Source organism: Zootermopsis nevadensis, unplaced genomic scaffold, assembly GCF_977971745.1.
Source record: "Zootermopsis nevadensis isolate Lab colony 2312 unplaced genomic scaffold, Znev_1.0 Znev_ptg000017l, whole genome shotgun sequence".
Classification (NCBI taxonomy): domain Eukaryota; kingdom Metazoa; phylum Arthropoda; class Insecta; order Blattodea; family Termopsidae; genus Zootermopsis; species Zootermopsis nevadensis.
The window spans coordinates 13,385,232-13,404,724 of NW_028259149.1; the positions used below are offsets into that span (position 1 = coordinate 13,385,232).

General features: G+C 38.6%; 1 protein-coding gene and 1 long non-coding RNA gene across 4 annotated transcripts in view; one reads left to right on the plus strand and one right to left on the minus strand.

The window, feature by feature from the left end:
- Sytbeta (Synaptotagmin beta) overlaps positions 1-19,493 on the plus strand; it is an 80,866-nt gene that overhangs the window by 13,110 nt on the left and 48,263 nt on the right. The window lies entirely within an intron of this gene.
- Positions 12,320-17,028, minus strand: LOC110835041 (uncharacterized). Of its 2 annotated transcripts, XR_015535519.1 has the most exons (3): positions 16,761-17,025; positions 15,424-15,590; positions 12,320-12,648 (listed from the first exon to the last, which is right to left on the minus strand). It is a non-coding gene; the product is annotated as an uncharacterized LOC110835041 (long non-coding RNA). The 2 variants fall into 2 exon arrangements; XR_002544772.2 differs by having other exon boundaries at positions 15,424-17,028.

Consider the following 19,493-nt stretch of genomic DNA (forward strand, 5'->3'; position numbering starts at 1 on the left):
AATTTTCATCAGTGAATGTAACATACCTGTACAGATTCATTTTAGGCACAAGTTTGTTACATATCGATTGACATAATACAGATACTAGCGAAAGAGCCATTTCTTCGACTGGGTTTTTCAGGAAACTGCACTAAAATAATAAAATTGTGTATCGTGACAATATTATAATTATACATTAACCAAGATCTTGTTATTGAAATTGAGTATTTGTTCTCATTGGTGAAGGTTAGGTCTGTTTACTGCCTTGGTGTCTAACAGTGATCGCGTTATGCATTAAGTGTTTGCCAGACAACGAATTAGTGTGGAAATGACTCCGGTAACGATACTAGAGACGAACCGAGACGTAAAGAGAACAAAATAACAATTAAGAATGAACTGTATATATGTTTATTAAGAGTTTCAGTAAAACTAATATAATTATGCTGAATGGTTAATGTGTCTACAACTAGGTCTTCTGAGTGGTCCTTCTTTGCAATTTTTACATCCAAAATGTTATGATTATTTATTTATTCTCCAAATGTTCTACCAATTACATATTAATTTAACCGAATGGTATGTTATTATTCGAACGTTTTCATAGAAATTAATATTTGTTTCAAAAGGCTTAACACGTTTTTCTTACGTGTTGAAACTACGGTGGCGAACATGCTAAATAATATTTTATTTATCAGGATAAAGTTTGTAAATCTGTTATTCTCTACTTAAAGCCCACCTTACCATCTATTATAATTTCTTTACATGAGAAAAACAATCGAAGCTTGCTGTAACGCCTCAAAGACTGCAAGGTAATAAGAACAAATTCTAATTCTGTTCAATATGTAATTCATGTCGTAATACGTAGTCTAGTTTTCTAAGCACCCAGACAACTTCTGTTCTGATTAGAGCAGACTTCAGTAGAATAAACGCTTTAGTATCTAATTGGCCTCCACAGAGATTGAATTATTCGTTGTTCTAGAATTACTTTGCACATTGCATTTGAATTGAAGATATAATTACAAGCAACATACAGAGTGTCCCGAAAGATATATACATATATTTTACTGACGTGTGTAATGGTTCTGTGTATATATCTTTTTGGGACATGCTGTAGGGGAGAAGGGGGCTAGTTCTTACAATTTTCAATTACGATTTTTTGTACATTTACTCTTAAAATTTACAAAGTTAGCAATTATGGCGTCAGGTACTACTACTATTTGGCTATATTTATAAAAAAATTTCAAAGCCTTATTCATTTCTGTTTCATTATAAAATTTGTATATTTAAGAGAAGGCGGTTTGTAACAGTGTTATGGTGTTATTTGTTACAGTGAAGGGGAAATTTGTTACAACACACTGTATTATTAAACAGAAGGAATAATTCAGACCTTTATTAAGCAATTAATTACAGGCACTATACCAATTAAAAATTAATTGCAGAAATTAACTTCAAACATTTTCACCATGTATTAGCAGTTTGCCTTAACGAGATTCTGCCAGAAGAGACTTCATCAGCTGCTATCTTAAACGTTTCCAAACTTGTATTACCTCTATTAGTTTTCCTTTTGTACTTTCGTACCATCTTTCATGTTAAAAAAATAAAATGTAATCATTTGCCAACGCAAGTTATTGCAAAAGATATGGGTCACGCTTGTCCAGTGTAACAACTGGCCCCACGGTGCGCCATTTTGATTTAGCTGTCAAAGCAGTGTCAATATTCGACTGAAGTGAAGAACGAAGTACACGAAATACTCTTATGTAAAGAGCTTTAGATGAGGAAATTTTAAAGAACTTGCCTTTATCTCACGGTCGTGGAAGTGAGTTCAGAGTCAGAAGAAAAAGTTTACTTTTTAGTAAAAAGTAAACTTTCTAACTATAATTTATATATTTTACATTTTATTCTCTAAATTCTTTTATAAATTCTTTCAAATTCTTTAGTGTTTCTTTCAATCTTCTACTTACAGACCGATATGTACATCTGATAAAATTTAAGAAAAGACAACACCTCGCCCAAAATTGAAAAACAAATGGCATGAAACATCACCAAATGGAATCATATTTGAGTTTTAAGTTCGTAAATATTTTACACCTGATGATAGTTTTATAAAAACTGAAACATGTTGTGTAAAAGATGTTCCAAAATGTAAATCGATCAATCGATATAGAACATCAATGATATTTTATTATCTTAATTATAAGAAATTTTAAATATTGTGATAAGACGGATTAAAATAAATAATTGTTAGAATATTCACAATATGACGCAATTACACTATCTTACTGGTAAAACACTTAAATCAACCTAGCTCACGTAATACACAAAGTACCTTGGGTAGAACTGAGAACAGATACGAGACTCGTGAGATGCTGCTGCAAATGAGTGATTTTTAAACTAAAATATAACAACTAGCCCCCTTCTCCCCTACGGTGTAGGTGAAAATTGCTTGTTCGCTCCGGTGTTACACTTTGGATGTTCATTTATTGCAGATACGAGGTATTAACTGCAAAAGTTGGCCGGCCATGAATCGTGGTGGCTTATTGAATACATCGAGTAGCTATAGGCTCGACTACCGGTGTTCGATTCCCGGGAAATGCAGAGACGTTTCTGTTTGTCACCATTGTCTTCAGATTAGGTCTGGGGCCCGTCTAACCTTCTGCCGAGGTTCTTACCCTGGCGGTACATCGGGGAGAGGCATATACGTGTTTATGTTCTTCACACAGGATACGAACCAATTTCTTCCTTTTAGCGGATTTAATGTGGAACTGCATCTTAAAACGCCATGGAACAGAGTCATTAAGAGCCTAGTAGTCACTCACATGGTAAAGAAATTTTTCGCCTTTGCTAAATCCAAAAGTGCATTAACGTATTCATTCGAGCTCGCAACTGGACCATGTCCTGAGCCAGTTGAATTCAGTTCAGTTCACGTCTAATTCTTTTGTGGGTCTTGATGATAATTCATTATCGATCCATCTAAACTTAGGTCTGCTAAGTGGGTTTTCCTACCAAAACCATTGTACATATTTCTCATCTCTCTCCCACGTGTGCTGCATAAACTGACTACCTTTTTATTTTGATAACCCCAACAATATTTAATGAATACAGAAATTATGAGGTTTCTCATTTGCAGTTTTCACTTCATTTTCCAAACATTTCCCTCGGCGCTTTGTTCACAAACATTTGTAATTGATATTGTTCTGTCAGGGGTGGACCACGTTTCTCACTGATCCACGCCATGTCAATCAGTTGTCCCCCCGGTTACTGTGCCCCCTGGTCTTCTGTTTTAAATATGCATCCAGGTAATTCATATTCGAACGATTCAATTATTTCTGCTCGTCATTCAATTTGTGTGTGGGGGGGGGGGGGATAGACTGTGGGTGTCGCGTCCTGGTACGTGAGTGGGTGCGACACGTGTTACTGTAACCGCGTCGTCTACGCCAGGGCATCACAATTCAACTGATTTCCCGTGTAATTATCGATTAACGTTTATGCATGTGATCGTCTAGTACCGAACGTTCTGGTCGAGTGGTTAGCATTCCTGCTCTGCATTCGACAGGTCTCGGGTAAAATCTCGGTTATCCGGACTGAGGTTTTTAAAGGTTTTTTCTCAGTCTTTTCAGGTAAATTACGGGATAGTACTCCAAATTAGTCCACGACCACTTCCTTGCACATTATTCCAATTCGTTATTTATTATCTTTCTTTCGATGCTATATAGTTTGATATATTGAAAAGCATCGTTAAATAAACTATAAATAAATAAATAAATAAAATAAATTGTATAGTTTCACTAGACAGAATGAAGAAAAAGCAAGTAGAGGGAGGGAAGAAGTACGAAAAGAGAATAATAAGGAAATAATTAAAAGGAGGAGACGATGGAAATGAAGGGAGAGGCGTTGAGAGAAGTAGGAAGAGGGAATAATAAAAGGGAGAAGATAATAAGATAAGATAGATTTAATTGAATAAAAATTTCCTTGGATATTATCCATCGTCTAGTAAATATAACACGTAAAACGACGTTTCGGAGATGGGACTCTATCTCCGTCTTCAGGTTCCTACACAGTTGGGCCCACTAGATAGAGCTAATCCCTATCTCCGGACCAGGGATTAGCTCTATCTAGTGGGCCCAACTGAGTAGGAACCTGAAGACGGAGATAGAGCCCCATCTCCGAAACGTCGTTTTTACGTTTTATATTTACTAGACGATGGATAATATCCAAGGAAATTTTTATTCAATTGACTCTTCACCATCGTCAAGAAGTTTTAGATTTGATAAGATAGATTTGTTTATCCCGTTTCATGCAGATCAGTGGATATTACCGCAACATTATCTGTATATCCATTATCAATAAAACGAATAACTGGGAAGTTGCTAACTCCTGCGGCACTCTACGCAACTTCAATCCGATTAGGAGTTTCATCATCCATCGCCGTGTTGAGATATTTTAGCTCAAAGAACTTGACTTTCGTCTAATCCACAGAAGTTTTATTCTGCTTGGTGCTTCTAGGAAGAAGTTTCGGGGCTGTTAGATACTTAATTAGGTACTTAGTAATATTCAGTAGCTGTAACTAGACCTTTTTAATACGATAGGTTACGGTTTATGGCTTTTCAGTATCGTTTCTACATGAGAGAATGTTGTTTTCAAGTGCTGCTATCATTAGGTTGCCTTTACAACTGCTTCTAAATGAGAGAAATGTACTAAATGGAGGAAGGAAAGAAAGAAATAATACCTGGTTGAATTTCAACGGGCCTTATCCGCTACTTCAGAATGCAGTAACTGTTTTGTTATGCACGCCCGCTTATTGTGGGTTAGGCTTTGCACTTCTGGCAGCTGATGCCTTATTCATCGCGAAAGCCGTGAATGTGGGGCGTAGCAGGTCTGTCACCTGTTCTAAATCTCAAATCAGTTTGGGCTTCTAAGGCTCCAGCAGCGCCATCTTGAAGTCCTACGTGTTAGGGCCTGAGAGACTGAGACTGCGATGAAGTAATTGTTTCCTAACTCTCTCGCCAGAAGGTACAATCGATCTTAAAACTCCTACTTTTCTTCTGTTGAGGCTAGCAAGAACAACAATTCTGTGCATAATTGACAGCAGTAGACATCATGATTGCGAAAAGTTAATGAAATATTATTCCATTCTCTATTTTTTCTCCATGTTTATAATTGTTAATAATAAACGTATACTTTATGTATATTTTGTAAATACTCTTATGATCTATCTCCGTTCGAAATTTTACATGTCTAGCTCAATCAAACCAAAAGTTAAATAGGATAGAATTCATACAGCCGCCAATTTGGTGTCTGTAATATGGAATTACACAGCACAACATTGGCCAGGCCTCTAAAAGTACGACGCTTGTATAGAGTTTAATGGAAATCCGTCATTTGATAAAAAGATATTAGGTGCCAGACACACGGACATGATATAATCGACAACTTTTCAGTGTAATATTAGGACGTTAACCGAAAGGGACAGCTGTGTTATGGTTTTTGCTAGGCAACTGTAGCAGTTTCTTTAAAGCTATGTCTGAGGTCAAATACCACATTGGGTAAAATATATATTCGATAGACGCATTTGTTGTAATTTATCGATATTTATTTACTGCAGTTATTGCAGAAGTACATGTCTACCATTGAAGACATAATCACACTAAAATTGTAGACTGCACAGAATTGTGAAATTATTTGCCCTATTAAAATGTTTTTTTAGAATAAAAGTATTGGTTCTCATGTGTGATAAGGATTCTAATAGTGAGCTGTTCTGTAAATCCAAATCTTTCGGTTTGAACTTCAGTGGCTTCAGGTAAGAAATTTTCGGATGGACACGGCCTTCCATGTACTGTATGCACTCTAAGAGAATAACAACTTTATAACTTTATAACTTTATTTCTTCTTAATAAATTACTGAGTATTTTGAAATATTCCTACACATCAACGATTGTATGGGAGGAATTTATAACCACTGACTGATCTGTCTTCAGGTCACAATGCTCGTAGCACAAACTTAATCACGAATGTGATGATGTTTGGCCATGCATCAAACATTTCACTGAATATTCTCGGATCTGGCGTTGAAATAGTTAATAATCAAAGGGCTATTTGTTTATTTGTCTCTATGTGGGGTGTGTAGAGTTTATTTAGGATGACAGTGAAAGGGGTAATTATTTGAGTGCAATTTGATATTAGTTATGTGATTCAAGCTGTGAAATTAATACTTTGATAACCGTCTTTGAAGTTCAAAATCCTTCTCACCCCTTTATCAGGAGAGACATTTAAACGGATAGATAGTGACGCTGTACAATAATTCCTGTTTGTGTTTTGTGGTGAGTAATGCTGTTACAATGGCAAGAGATGAAACACAAAGCTGCTGTACACGTAATCTGTAGTGTGAAGTGTGAGTGGACTGGTTCCCATAATGCATCAGCCCGTCATTGTGCCGTCTGCTGATGGCTGCGTTTCAGTTCTCTTCATTCAAGGGTCATTTAGCAATGTAATGCAATGCACACATATATTAAATGTGTAATTTCCTGTTTTGACATTATTGTTACGAACTCCGCCATTACAAATATAATCATTTCTACTGATATCACACTGTATCGTTTCAGAAATTATTTATTCTTGGTAGGATCTGAGGACCGCCACGGTGGTCTAGCGGTTAGAACGCTGGCCTTGTAATCCTGGGGTCTCGGGTTCGATTCCCGGCGGTGCCCGAATTTATAACTTGTGTTGGGCAAGGCCGTGGTCTAGGCAACACGGAGTTTTCCTCCGGGGGCTTCCCCGGTTTCTCCGTGGCATCCCAACAATTACTCCATTCACACACAGAAGAAGGCAATGGCAAACCACTTCTGGATCATCTGCCAAGAACGTATATGAACAGGTCCCAGTCCGAGAAAAGGATGGAAGGATCCTGTTCATATGGACCTGTCGTCAGACAGAACACTAAATAATAATAATAATAGGATCTGAGGTTCTTAAGGCGGCGAATATGAAGATGGTCTTCGTCTAGGTTGTAGCGCCTTATAGTCTGGCAGAAGTTTGCCGAAGTTTCAGAGGTCTTTGTCCTTGGTGCTTCCATCTTCAGGTTGATGATTGGGGGAAGCAAGTACCTCTGAAACGTCAGTAAACCTCTACCAGATTACACGGTGCTACAACCCAGACTACAGCCATCTTCTTGTTTGTCTTTTGTGTATTTCTGTACAGAACAAATATTTTGAATATAGCCTGTGTTATTTCTCGTAATAACGTTAATGTTTTACGTTGTTCGCCAAAGTGAGCCTAAGTAGCTCTGTAGCCTTGGGCTGGGCGACTGGGTTCAGTTACCGCAGTTATTTCTTTACCACAGCATCCAAACTCCACTTCTCCTTATATATATATTAGGGACTATTTTCCCAGAGCGAAAGTGGCCGCAGCGTGAAGCTGATGACTTGGTAGATCTTAACAGAGTAGGTTATAGGATTTCTGGATGGATTTAGGTGGCTCAGGATACGCTCGATGTAGCGATGGTGGGCTCTCTGAAAATATGAAGCTTCGAAGTTTGGAATCTCTTTTAGAGCGAAATAGCTGTCTGCTATTTATTCAGAGATCAATAAACTGCTGTTGATTATGAATTTCAGTCGCTGAATATCGTTAATCTACAAAATTATTGTTGTTATATTCTTATTATAGATGAAACGTGTTTGTTTAAGCATCGCTACAGACGGATATGATTTAGTGGTGATTCTCATCCTGTTTCCAACAGAAACACGATGTTTCACTCAATATGAGCTTGTGCATCGCGTACGTATAGTTTGCTAATTCGATTAGCTTGTTCAGTTCCTGGCAATTCCCAGCGCTGTTAACTTGTGGATAAGGAAGGGGGATTGATCCATTCTTTGAATTATCACAACGTAAGCCAATGAAATTTAAATTTGAGTGCATATGGGAATCAACGAACGTGCCCTCGTCCATAATGGTTAATAGATTATGTGACACTTTCTGTGCTTGTCTTTACATAAAATATTTTCTTATCCTAGGTGCAGTAGGCTGTAGACAAAAAGAGGAAATGTCTGTAATTAAGCCTAATGTTAAATACAATTGAGTCGTCAGCTTCACGCTACAGCCACCTTTTCTCTGGATAAATATATCCCCTGGTGTCTCTTGCACAGGAAAATGGACGTTCCCTGGAGTAGCGCTGGATAAACTGGAGAAAAGATAAATCCATACCCCTTTCTGGAATTTTAATTTATTGGTTAGTTTGAAGTATACTTACCACTCAATTTTCATTTTATATTTCAGCAGTAGCAAAATTTACTTTCTCGTCGTTTGTCAGTGTGAAATAAATTTCCCGTTTAAGCATTCCCACTGCATCATCATCTTAACCTTAAGATGTTATATCAGTTTAGCTTTGTTTATGCTTATCATTTATAATTCCTTCTGCTGAACATTCAAATTAAGTTTGCACTGAATACTTCATATAATTAGTATAATTTTACAACCATGCTTATTTTTAAATTGGAATTTTGTTCCTCATTGGTTTAGTAAAATAATCTCTAAACCTCTGGGTTAACACTGTCGCTTAATGAGTGATAATATAGTTAGGGATTTTCCTAATGCATTTGCGCGTCCGATTAGCAGGACGGGACAGGAAGGGGGAGGGTATGGACTTAACGAACATCTGCAAAGCGCCTTGTGGGTGCTTATAGAGTGATGGGAAGTACTGCAGTACCAGATAATGGCATTTATGACGAATAAAACGTTCTTGCTTGCTAGAACTTACAGTTAATTATTTATTTTTTTTGTAGTGTTCTGTCTGACGACAGGTCCATATGAACAGGATCCTTCCATCCTTATCTCGGACTGGGACCTGTTCATATACGTTCTTGGCAGATGATCCAGAAGTGGTTTGCCATTGCCTTCTTCTGTGTGTGAATGGAGTAATTATTGGGATGCCACGGAGAAACCGGGGAAGCCCCCGGAGGAAAACTCCGTGTTGCCTAGACCACGGCCTTGCCCAACACAAGTTATAAATTCGGGCACCGCCGGGAATCGAATCCGAGACCCCAGGATTACAAGGCCAGATTTCTAACCACTAGACCACCGTGGCGTATTACCTGTTATAGAAAATTAATAAAAAGTAAAGAGTTTGGGGTAGTTTCTTGTGGCCCAAATGTGATTAAAATTCATCCTGCAGTTCTCGTGTTGAATCGTGCGGATAGACAGATGTACGAACAGACATGACTAGCGTTCATGTCATGCACGTCGTGCGAGGAAAAATTTGACCTATTGAACTATTTCTGATCGTAATTTAATTCACTGAAAATTGTCATTATGATCTCATCTCCGGCGTAAAAAAAAAAAAAATTTGTAATATCATTCTATAGATTTCAGTCAGTAAAGAGGCCAGGTTTATATCCTGGCAGGGGTAAGAATTTTTCTTTTCGCTACAACCGTGTGCAGACATTCTCTGAGATCCAAGCGGCCTCCTGTCTGGGGCCCTTTCTTCATGGTTAAAGCGACAGGAGCGTGAAACTGACCACTAACCTTCATCAAACCTGTGCTGATGTCAGTTTTATAGCAGCTTATATTTGCTTCTATTGTCGCATTCGTATCAGCACGGAGCTTAGGCGCTGGAGACACGACAGACAACCATGAAACGGGAAGGAGTGCTTACTGGGCGATGTGCCGTGTAATGGACCTCAGAGGAAAGAGAACAGCAGTAAATAAAAACTCATATTAGCTGCTTTATCAGTTAATCAAGAAGTTTGATTTTACTTCTTGTGTTCAGAAGCGAGAAAATTAAACTTACTTGCGGATGTAGGAGCAGGGTAGCCAAAGTAATGGAACTAATTTGCAAGCTTCGTGAAGAAAAGGAATGTAAACTTTTGTAGAATTTTAAATCTTGTTAGCCAAGTTGTAACAGAGATGTAATAGCGGATGTTTTAAGAGCTGCTTCTATTGTCTTACAGTTTCGTTACGTCAGAATATGAAAAAACTGAACTCAAAGAATGTAAATAAACTTTGAACAAATATGATAACCAGAAGATGCTTTCTCCATTAAACCACCTTATACGGCTGGTAGCCCGAGAAGAATTTATTGTAACAAAAATGCCATTACTTTATTTTAGTTTTATTCCTTGCGTCCCTCTCTCTTTGTTCTTTCTTTCATCTTCCTATTTTTCGTCTGTTTGTTCCTGCGTCTTTCGTGGCGGAGCGTTTATGTTAACCGTGTTAGCCCGGCTAACACTTTAAAATCGAAGAATAAATATTCTTCTGTATGATTTGATTTTTTCACAGCGGTGATTATGAAGATATCTGTCTTCTGGTTTGTTGCGCTGTGTAGTCTGGTCGATGTTAACCAACGTTTCAGAGGTCATACTGCCTCCATCATCAGGGCGATTCTTAGTATGAAGATTTCTGTCTTCTGGGTTGTTGCGCCGTGTAGTCTGGTCGATGTTAACCAACCTTTCAGAGGTCATACTGCCTCCGTCATCAGAGTATGAAGATTTCTGTCTTCTGGGTTGTTGCGCTGTGTAGTCTGGTCGATGTTAACCAACGTTTCGGAGGTCATACTGCCTCCGTCATCAGGGCGATGAGTATGAAGATTTCTGTCTTCTGGGTTGTTGCGCCGTGTAGTCTGGTCGATGTTTACCAACCTTTCAGAGGTCATACTGCCTCCGTCATCAGTGCGACTACACGGCGTAACAACCCAGAAGACATAAATCTTCAAATATTCTTGTTTTGCATTCGTTGTTCAGTGATACTCCATACACTAGAACACAGAAGAACCGATCAGATAAATTGCATCTCTAACCCCTGCTTCTTTCCTTTTTTTATATCTAAGATTTTGTTCTTTTATTCGTGAATAAAGAAAGAATGACGAGCAGAAATAAAGTAAGGAAAAATAGAATTATAGGAATAAAAATAAATAAATTTTTAAGCAATGGCATGGAAGAAAGAGAGTTTTAGGGCTGAGTGGAGAGTCAATATTCATTCTGTTTTATCTGCAAGACATGTGGTTGCCTGACTCATTTTGCCCTGGCAAGGGTCTCTCGAGAGAAGAAAGAGCTCTTGGCCCCATTCTCGCATTAATATATCGAATGGCTGGTTTACTTCTCGTATTGGTAGTGATTGCTCGAGTCAATAGAGTGTCCAATATATCGATTCGAAAAGGAAGGAAAGTTAATCTTGATGGCCGTGGTGTCTAAATAACTTCTCAGTGTATCATATTCTCGACTGTGATTCGTTAAAGCGGCTGGACTCCTAAGCACGGTCCGATTCCCAGTAAGAATATTATTTCCCTCTTTTGCACCGCTTTTAGAGGTCAACAAAGGTATTTCGTCTCTCCGTTTGTGTTATTTTATAACGAAAAGCGATGATTACTTATAATTAATTCTTGGCCGGGATGTGGTACTTTTATTTCAATAGTATACGTATGTTCCTCAAATACAACCCGAAAATTCAATTACGTGTTCGAGTAGCTTTTGGGTGTTTCAGTACATTGCGTTAACTGAAAAACCAGAATCCAAATGCCACGTTCCGGCTCCCGGCAGGAACTGCATGACCCACCGACAGGCGCTAACAGAAACTTTAGCTGACATTATAACACAGCGGTGCAACTGTCTGACATCGTGCTACAAACTTGTTATTGTTCGTGTGTGTGTCTGAAAATGACTCGACGTATTGTTAAACACCAGTTTTCTTTTGAGGTTTTGTATGTAAAATGTGAGTCCGTCAGAAACATATAATACGAGGCTCGTCCACAAAGTAAGTTTCCCTGGGGCCGTTTACAGAAATAAAACACAATTTCATGGAAATATTTATTGCAACAGATACAGCAAGTGTCCAGCTATTTTTCAACATATTCGCCACCGGAATTGAGACATTTGTCATACCGTGGGACCAACTTTTGAATACCTGTGTCGTAGAAGTCTGCCGCCTGGGATTGGAACCACTGTGTAACAACCATCTCCGCCTCTCTGTCATTCTCAAAACGCTGACGCTGACCGGACAGGAATTTCTTGAGGTGTAGGAAAAGATGGAAATCACTGGGAGCGAGGTCCGGGCTGTAGGGTGAATGATTAAACACCTCCAAGCTGAACTCCTGCAGGAGACTTGCTGTCCGTCGAGCCGTGTGCGGCCTAGCGTTATCACTGACCGCACTTCACAGTCGGCGGGAGCTGGAATAAGAACCTCCATTTTCAACAGCTGCAACGATGCTACTGTGATAACGCGGGTAGTGCCGTTAGTGCATGCGCCATGCTACGTCATTGCTCTATCACGTACGCACAGTCGCTTCGCGCAATATAAGGTTTTCTAGCTGTGGGACGAGTGGGAAACTTACTTTTGGGACGCGCCTCGTAATTTAAATATGTCAGTTTTCTTTTATATTACTACAAAACTTACAAAAACATAAATAAAATTTTAATCCTTCAAATTCTGTGCAAAATCCGTTGTTGAATGTGGCCTGTGCAACTAAAAAATGTCGAACCCTGTTCTGACGTGTTTAAATAAACCAGAACGGAAATTAAAGTTGTTTTACTCTCTTCCTTTGTCGTGTCGTTTGTTTTCTTTTCACCCGATTCGTCTTTGCATCACTAATTTAAAAATTGCCAACGATGTAAGCAAAACATTTCCGCTTTTCCTTGAACGCAGCTGTAATTGGGTCTGCAGATAGACGTGTTTCATCTGTTTGTTCGGAATCTGAAGCAGAAACAAGATATCAAGCTAATTAAATCAAGAATGAAATGGTTAGGACATGTAAGACATACGTCGGCAGTATGAAACTTAAACAGAATTTTGATTGTAAAATCATATAAGAAACAAATAGCGTCTTTGTCTGATTCTGTCCGTGTAAAATATTATTGAGACATAATTTTATATTGATAACGAAATAAAAATGGATGATTTTTCTAATATATAGAGAAGGAAGAAAGATGAGACTAGTTACTGTGATTACTGTGCTCTGTCGGTAATGTATTGTGAATATTGTACAATAAGTTGAAAAGTTTAGAAGGAAGAAGTCTCATCTTAGAATTTGATCATGAAAGTTTGTTAGATGATCATATTTTACTTTGACTGAGAGGTGACATTAAGTTAACTGTTTTTCGTTATATACCCTCCTGAAGGCTGAATGTGGAATGAATAAAACATTTGCTTAATGTAACGTAAAGAAGTCTATATCTTGTGAAGGATCTAAAACTTTGAACTGAATTAATAAAATCCTCTCGGGCTACCAGCCGTGTCAAATTGTTAAACTCGCGAGTTTTAACCATTTTACACGGCTGATAGCCCGAGAGGATTTTATGAAGTCAATATCTCACTTATTTGGACCGAGTTTTGTCGTGGGACACACAAAATTGTATTTGAACATTTTTCGTTTAATAGAAATTTGATTTTGTTTTTAAGAATTTCCTTAGTGTTCTAAAAATTGTCTCGAATTAATAAATGTTCCGTGCTCGGATACATACATATCTATGTGCATATATGTTTTGCTAATAAGTCGTTGAACAAAACAAACCCTGGATATCAAATGCGTCGTAAACGCCACGCACATTATGTTTCTTTTTTCTAGTAGATGTAAACACAAAATAAGTAACACATTTTTGTCGTTCATTGTGATTTTTCTTATTTGCAAATTTACCAGTCTGTACGGCGCTACAACCCAGAAGACAGCCATCTTCGTACTCATCGCCAGGAGAACCTCATATCCTACTCAATTTGTTTTAGTAGAAAGAATTTTTTACAAGTCAAAAAAATTGTTGTTGAAGCAAAATTTAATACTTTTATATAAACCAGTACACTGTGAACTGACTCCACCAACATCTTGCACAACGAACGTAAATACATTCCACCCCACTGTGATAAAAAGAGACAGGGGAAATGACTTGGTACGGGTGACGGCTTAGAAAGTAACAGAGCTTGAAAGACCTGCTTTCTGTCATGCTGTTCGGAATCCTTTTGTATCCGAGTCAGCTATCTAAAACATAAATATTAAAATATACGAGACTTTAATTTTGTTTATTTTAAGGGAGTAACACAAAATGGGTTATTTGAAAACTGTGCATAGGAGAATATTCTGACGTAAAGGGAATGAAGTTGCGAGAATAATATAGCCGTCTTCTGGGTTGTAGTGCCGTGTAGTGTGGTAGAAGTTTACAAACTTTTCAGAGGCCTTTTCCGCCTCCATCATCAGGGCGATGTGTAAGCTCCGCGAGTCGAAGTGGTTTGAGTTATAGGAGGCTGACAGTCTCGCGGCTTACTCATCACCCTCAACCATTTTTGTAGTTGTAGTCCCCCAGTATGAGTACCTAACCATCAATGGTTCAATCATATTTTATGCCAAACTGCCCATAATAATATACATTTATTATTATTAAGTGTGATCAGATTCCGCACCAAACTGCCACTAAGAGTGTTAAAATGAATTTAGTTAGTGAATAAACCGTCTCAGAGCATATAAAACTGACCCCATGTCACAAGTAGCATATTTCGTCTATGTATTTCTCATGGTATTCAAACAAAGAATATTATGAAATACGTGTAATGAGCGAGACACTCTTATTAGGAATGAGATGGTGTGTGCTAATTAAGCTTCTTGCTTAGAACACGGTGTTTGCGCATGAGACAATCTAAGTAGAAATTTATACGTGTATTTTATGTACTTTTCCTTAGACTCTTAGTAGGAATTGTGTATCCTGTATATTTCTCGAGACACCTTCGTTAATATTTTTGTATCTATTTGTTTAAATCTTGTAAGTCTAATCACAATAATTCCTATTAAAAATATTAAAATATTACCATAATTAACATTTAAATATTTAAAATATATTAAATGATATTCTCTATCGAAATGTTCGATTTACATTAGAACATCACTTTTTACATGACATGTTTCAGTTCTATAAGAACCATCTTCAGGTGTATAAAATTATATAAACTTAAATATATTTTCTTAAATGCAACTTTTTTTAGTCAGATGTTTATCAGATTCCATATGATGTTTTATATATTTAAATGTTAATTATGGTAATATTTTAATATTTTTAATAGGAATTATTGTGATTAGACTGACAAGATTTAAACAAATATATATTTATCACAATATGACGCAACTTTATCATCTCATTTTTGTATCTATAATTCTCTACCGTTTTTGGAGGCACTCTGCACATATTAAGTGTAAAATGTTAAATCATGTCTAAGCTAGGTAAATTGAAAATGTAAAGTGGACTAGACTGACTCAGTATAGATTTAAATTTCGTGATGTTGATAATACACTGAACCACTGTGATTTCATAATTAAAAAGGAGTTTTTGTTTGGTTTGAAGTACGTTAACTGAAAAAGGATGATAGGTATTGGCAAAGAACTTGGCGTGTGGATGACGGCACAATTATAAATTTGTAGCGATTCTACTAGTAACTGAAAACGCATTTGACTGTGATTCACGACTTGAACTGCTGATAAGAAATACTTACTGGCAAACGAACCTCGGCCGTCGAGGCAGTAGTCTACCCTGGCTTCTTAAAGGGCCGGTGTAGTTCCGTACCAGAGAGTTAAAGAGGAACGCAGAAATGCATCGCCATCATTCCTGAAGAGAATACAGCACGAAGAACTTCGCTGGCTGACGTCTCTGTTTCAATGTCTGAAGACAGAGAGCACAAGTTCGATTAAAAGTTTAGAAATATAAACCTCTGGCAGGAGAAATAAGACGAATGGGGTCAGAAGAGACGCTGAAGGAATTCCAGTGACTGACAGAACCGTAAAGAAAACATGAGAAGGTTATGCAGCCAGCTTCTCAACCGATGGGTCACGATCCCACTGAGGCACGTGGAGGATGCGTCATTTTAGAATAAGCTCATGTGTACGAATATTTCAAATGCGTTATCATTACTCTGTTGACATTGTTGCTAATTTTAGATAGCAATCTACTGTCTTGTCGCGCTATCTTAAGGCTGTTGTTGTGACCGCACTAACACTAGGATCTTTGGTTCGGATCCTACTGGAGGCATTAGTGTGTATTCTCGTTATTCTTCGTTGTTATGTCCTGTATAAATAGAGGCCTGACGACGGGCTGATCATCCATCGAAGGAGTCGTACTAAATATCCAAAGGAATTAATAATTTCAGAAGTATTTCTGAATTTTAAGAGGCCACAAGGCCTAATTCGTAAAACCCATAATAAGAGTCCACCGTTACAAAGGTAAAGCCAGATTATTGGCAAAGTTGATTTGAGGTAAGTAGGCGTTATATTTCCAGAAACTTTGTTGTTCTGGAATTTTCGTGAAGACGGTTTAACTGAGTGACTACAGTGCCTAATTTGTACAAATCAATCCGATTGGAACAATACTGTTCTTGTAGGATTTGAGGTTTTTACGGCGGTGAGTCTGAAGATTTCTGTCTTCTGGGTTGTTGGCGATCATCGCCCTGATGATGGAGGCAGCAAGGACCTCTGAAACGTTGGTAAACATCGACCAGACTACACAGCGCAACAACCCAGAAGACAGAAATCTTCATACTCACCGCCCTGATGATGGAGGCAGTATGACCTCTGAAACGTTGGTAAACATCGACCAGACTACACAGCGCAACAACTCAGAAGACATAAATCTTCATACTCACCGCTGTAAAAATTTCAAATCATACATATTTAATTTGAATTTGTCTCTAACAGACCGGCCTTGTGCATTGTTACCTGCCAGAATTCTGTGTATCCCAAGCTGCTTACCACCGCCTTAAGGAAACACGGATGACGGTGATTCTCCTTTCAACGTTATTCAACTCCTATTCAGAGAAAAATGGAAAAAAGACCTTACCAGAAATTTGCCACTGTAGGTTTCAGAGACTGTTCCACTGTAGAGGAAGCCATTCAAACAACCAGTGTTTAGTTCAGAACAAACAGCTTCGAAACTGCGGCTTTGCGTACTTTATATATCGTTGTGCTGACAGTTACATATGGGCGGTACAAACACGACATTTATTGCCCTTGGTTTTCCTTAAACGTGAGCCACGGAAGTGGTTTAATACGGACTTGTGATGGAGTTTGGCTTCTGGCAGGGGCAGGATTTTCCTCTCTACGCCACATAATGCCTCTCACCGACGGGGTAATGGAAGCAAATGGCGAGGTCATGATACTTGGTGAATGACTTCCACGCCTCCATGGCTTGATGCCTATGCGCAGGGGCTGCCTTATCTTGAGCTTTACCTCACGTTAAACACGTAGACCTCTTTCAAATGAGGTACTGAAAAAAGGGACATGAAGTAACGGACGAACAGAGTACAGTAGCCGTACATAATGAGAGGCCTCAGTACACTACTGATAATCTAATATTTTTAAGGTTGTTAACTAAAAGAATCCGGATAAGTTGGACATGTAGAAAGGACGTGAGGAAGAAAGGGATGTATAACGTTTTGGGCGGGAAACTCGGAGAAAAACATCGCTTCGGATGCCAGTTCGTAGAAAAGATGGTGTCTTAAAATGAATAGGAACTGTTTGTGAAGATCTTAAGCAAGTAGAACTGGTTCAGAGTAGCGTCCAATGGCGGGATTTTATGAGCACGGTGCTGAAACTTGTGTCTTAACAGAAAGGAGTCTTTTCGGCGAGCTGCCTCAAGGTAAACCCTGAATAACCCTTAATCAGTTGCAATACTTAATTAGGTAAATGCTTGTTAGTTGGTTAGTCAACAGTTTACTCGGTTGATTAGTAAGTCTGTAGGTTAATAAGTTAGTATGCAGCCAGTCAGAATTGTTAACGTATTTATTCCTTTCCATGCTGAGTTAATTCAGTTCCTTATTTCAGTGCTGAAGCACTGAGATTTACAGTGAGACTTGGTTTATTAACAGCGTTGAACACCAAAATCTTGAAAATTGAGGTGGCTCTATTTCTGACAGAGAAATCTCTTTTGTACCATATAAACAGGTAATTTGCTTTTTGCCGTCTTTAGATCAGATCGGGATTAGTTGACATCAAAGTGTGTAACACAGAAGAGGCGATACAAGGGTCTGCTCTGCAGATATCGGTCGATAAACACGACTGCGGACTAATTCGAGTTCAAAACAAACAGTCCTTGGTCCATCGATCGTGGCGTTTAATGAGAGTTAGGGGACTGTGTGTCTCCGTCTAACATGTTTACACCGCAGATTATCGTGAATCGTAATCAGCCCGGAGACTCTACTTTAAATGTCTACACTGGACAACAGAACACAGACAAACGAGAAAGGGCAAATGCACCCATAGAGGTCGATAGAAAAAGGCGCGTTTCATTTTGCATCGCTCGGTCACTGCGGGCTCGAATCCCGCTCAAGGCACCGGTATTCGTCCTCGCCATTTTGTGTTCTGCAGTCAGAGGTCCTGCGACGGTCTGATTAGTCGTTTAAGGAGTCCTGTCAAATGTCTAAATAGGTTTGAAACCTTCCGTATATAAGGCAGATGAGGTCCTACAAGGACCGTAGCTGAATAACTCCATGGAGAAGCCCAGTTCTTAAGAAGCTAGTAAATTGTCGCTTAGTTGGTGAAGAAATCTCTTGCCTTCTATGAGTTCCTTTAGGCTGGTCACTGAGGAAACCAATTGTAAGAAACAGGTTTTATGTAATTAGTGCCAGGTTCTCATGGTGGAGAAGATTATGTTTGTTCTTCTGGCTTTGAAGCCGTGTAGGTAGTGACGAACGTTTCGGGGAAACGTACTGTCTCCATCTTCAGGGCCAAAGATGGCAGCGTCTCTAACGAAACCGAAGTTACAGGAAGCCATTCGGCTCAGTTTCGTGTTACGACAGTGGCGTAGCAATCGCCTCATGTGACTGCGTGTGACTTCCATTGTAAGTTATGACATTTCAATTAAACTATAGTTTGCAGTTTTATGAAACCGATTTGATGTAACTAGTAGTTTACTCTGTGTATGAACAGCTTCATTGTGAGAGACCAAGTTTGACGCCCATGAAATTCGTTTTAAATTAAACAGACGTTCATAGATGACACGTCGATCGGATAAGCTTTGACCACGATTTCAATCGTTCACACCGAATGTTATTCAGTGATATTAGTTACCACGTCAGAGTTGAATGCTCAGCCAAATGTGCTCAGAATGTATTTAGGCTTCTAGTTATTGTGAGACTTGAATTAAAGTGAATGCTACTAACACGTGACGGTTCTCATAAAATGTAAATGCAGCATTTATCGAGTTTTGTCGAATTCGTGTCTGCGTTTCAAATGAACTAAACTGAAAGGTCGTTGCTGCCAGTAAATAAGTGAACGGCAGGCAGTGAATCTACTGGTTAACATGTCATGAAAACTAACGCGGTTTTACTGTGGCATTTATACATCATGCTTACATGCCTTCAGCCTAATAACTTCGTTATACTTGTCGCAAGAATGTCCCACCTTCGTTGACCGAAACAAATGCGTTGTCGTCCAGCCAGCCGTGGTACGGTGAAGGAAGGAAAGCGATAGGGCCCCCTCCCCTCTCACAGGTGCCTTTACCAGCTTCCCTTACTGTGACGTAGCTTAGACCCTTGGATATTTTGCGTCGTTTTAGCAGAACGTCTTGAAGACG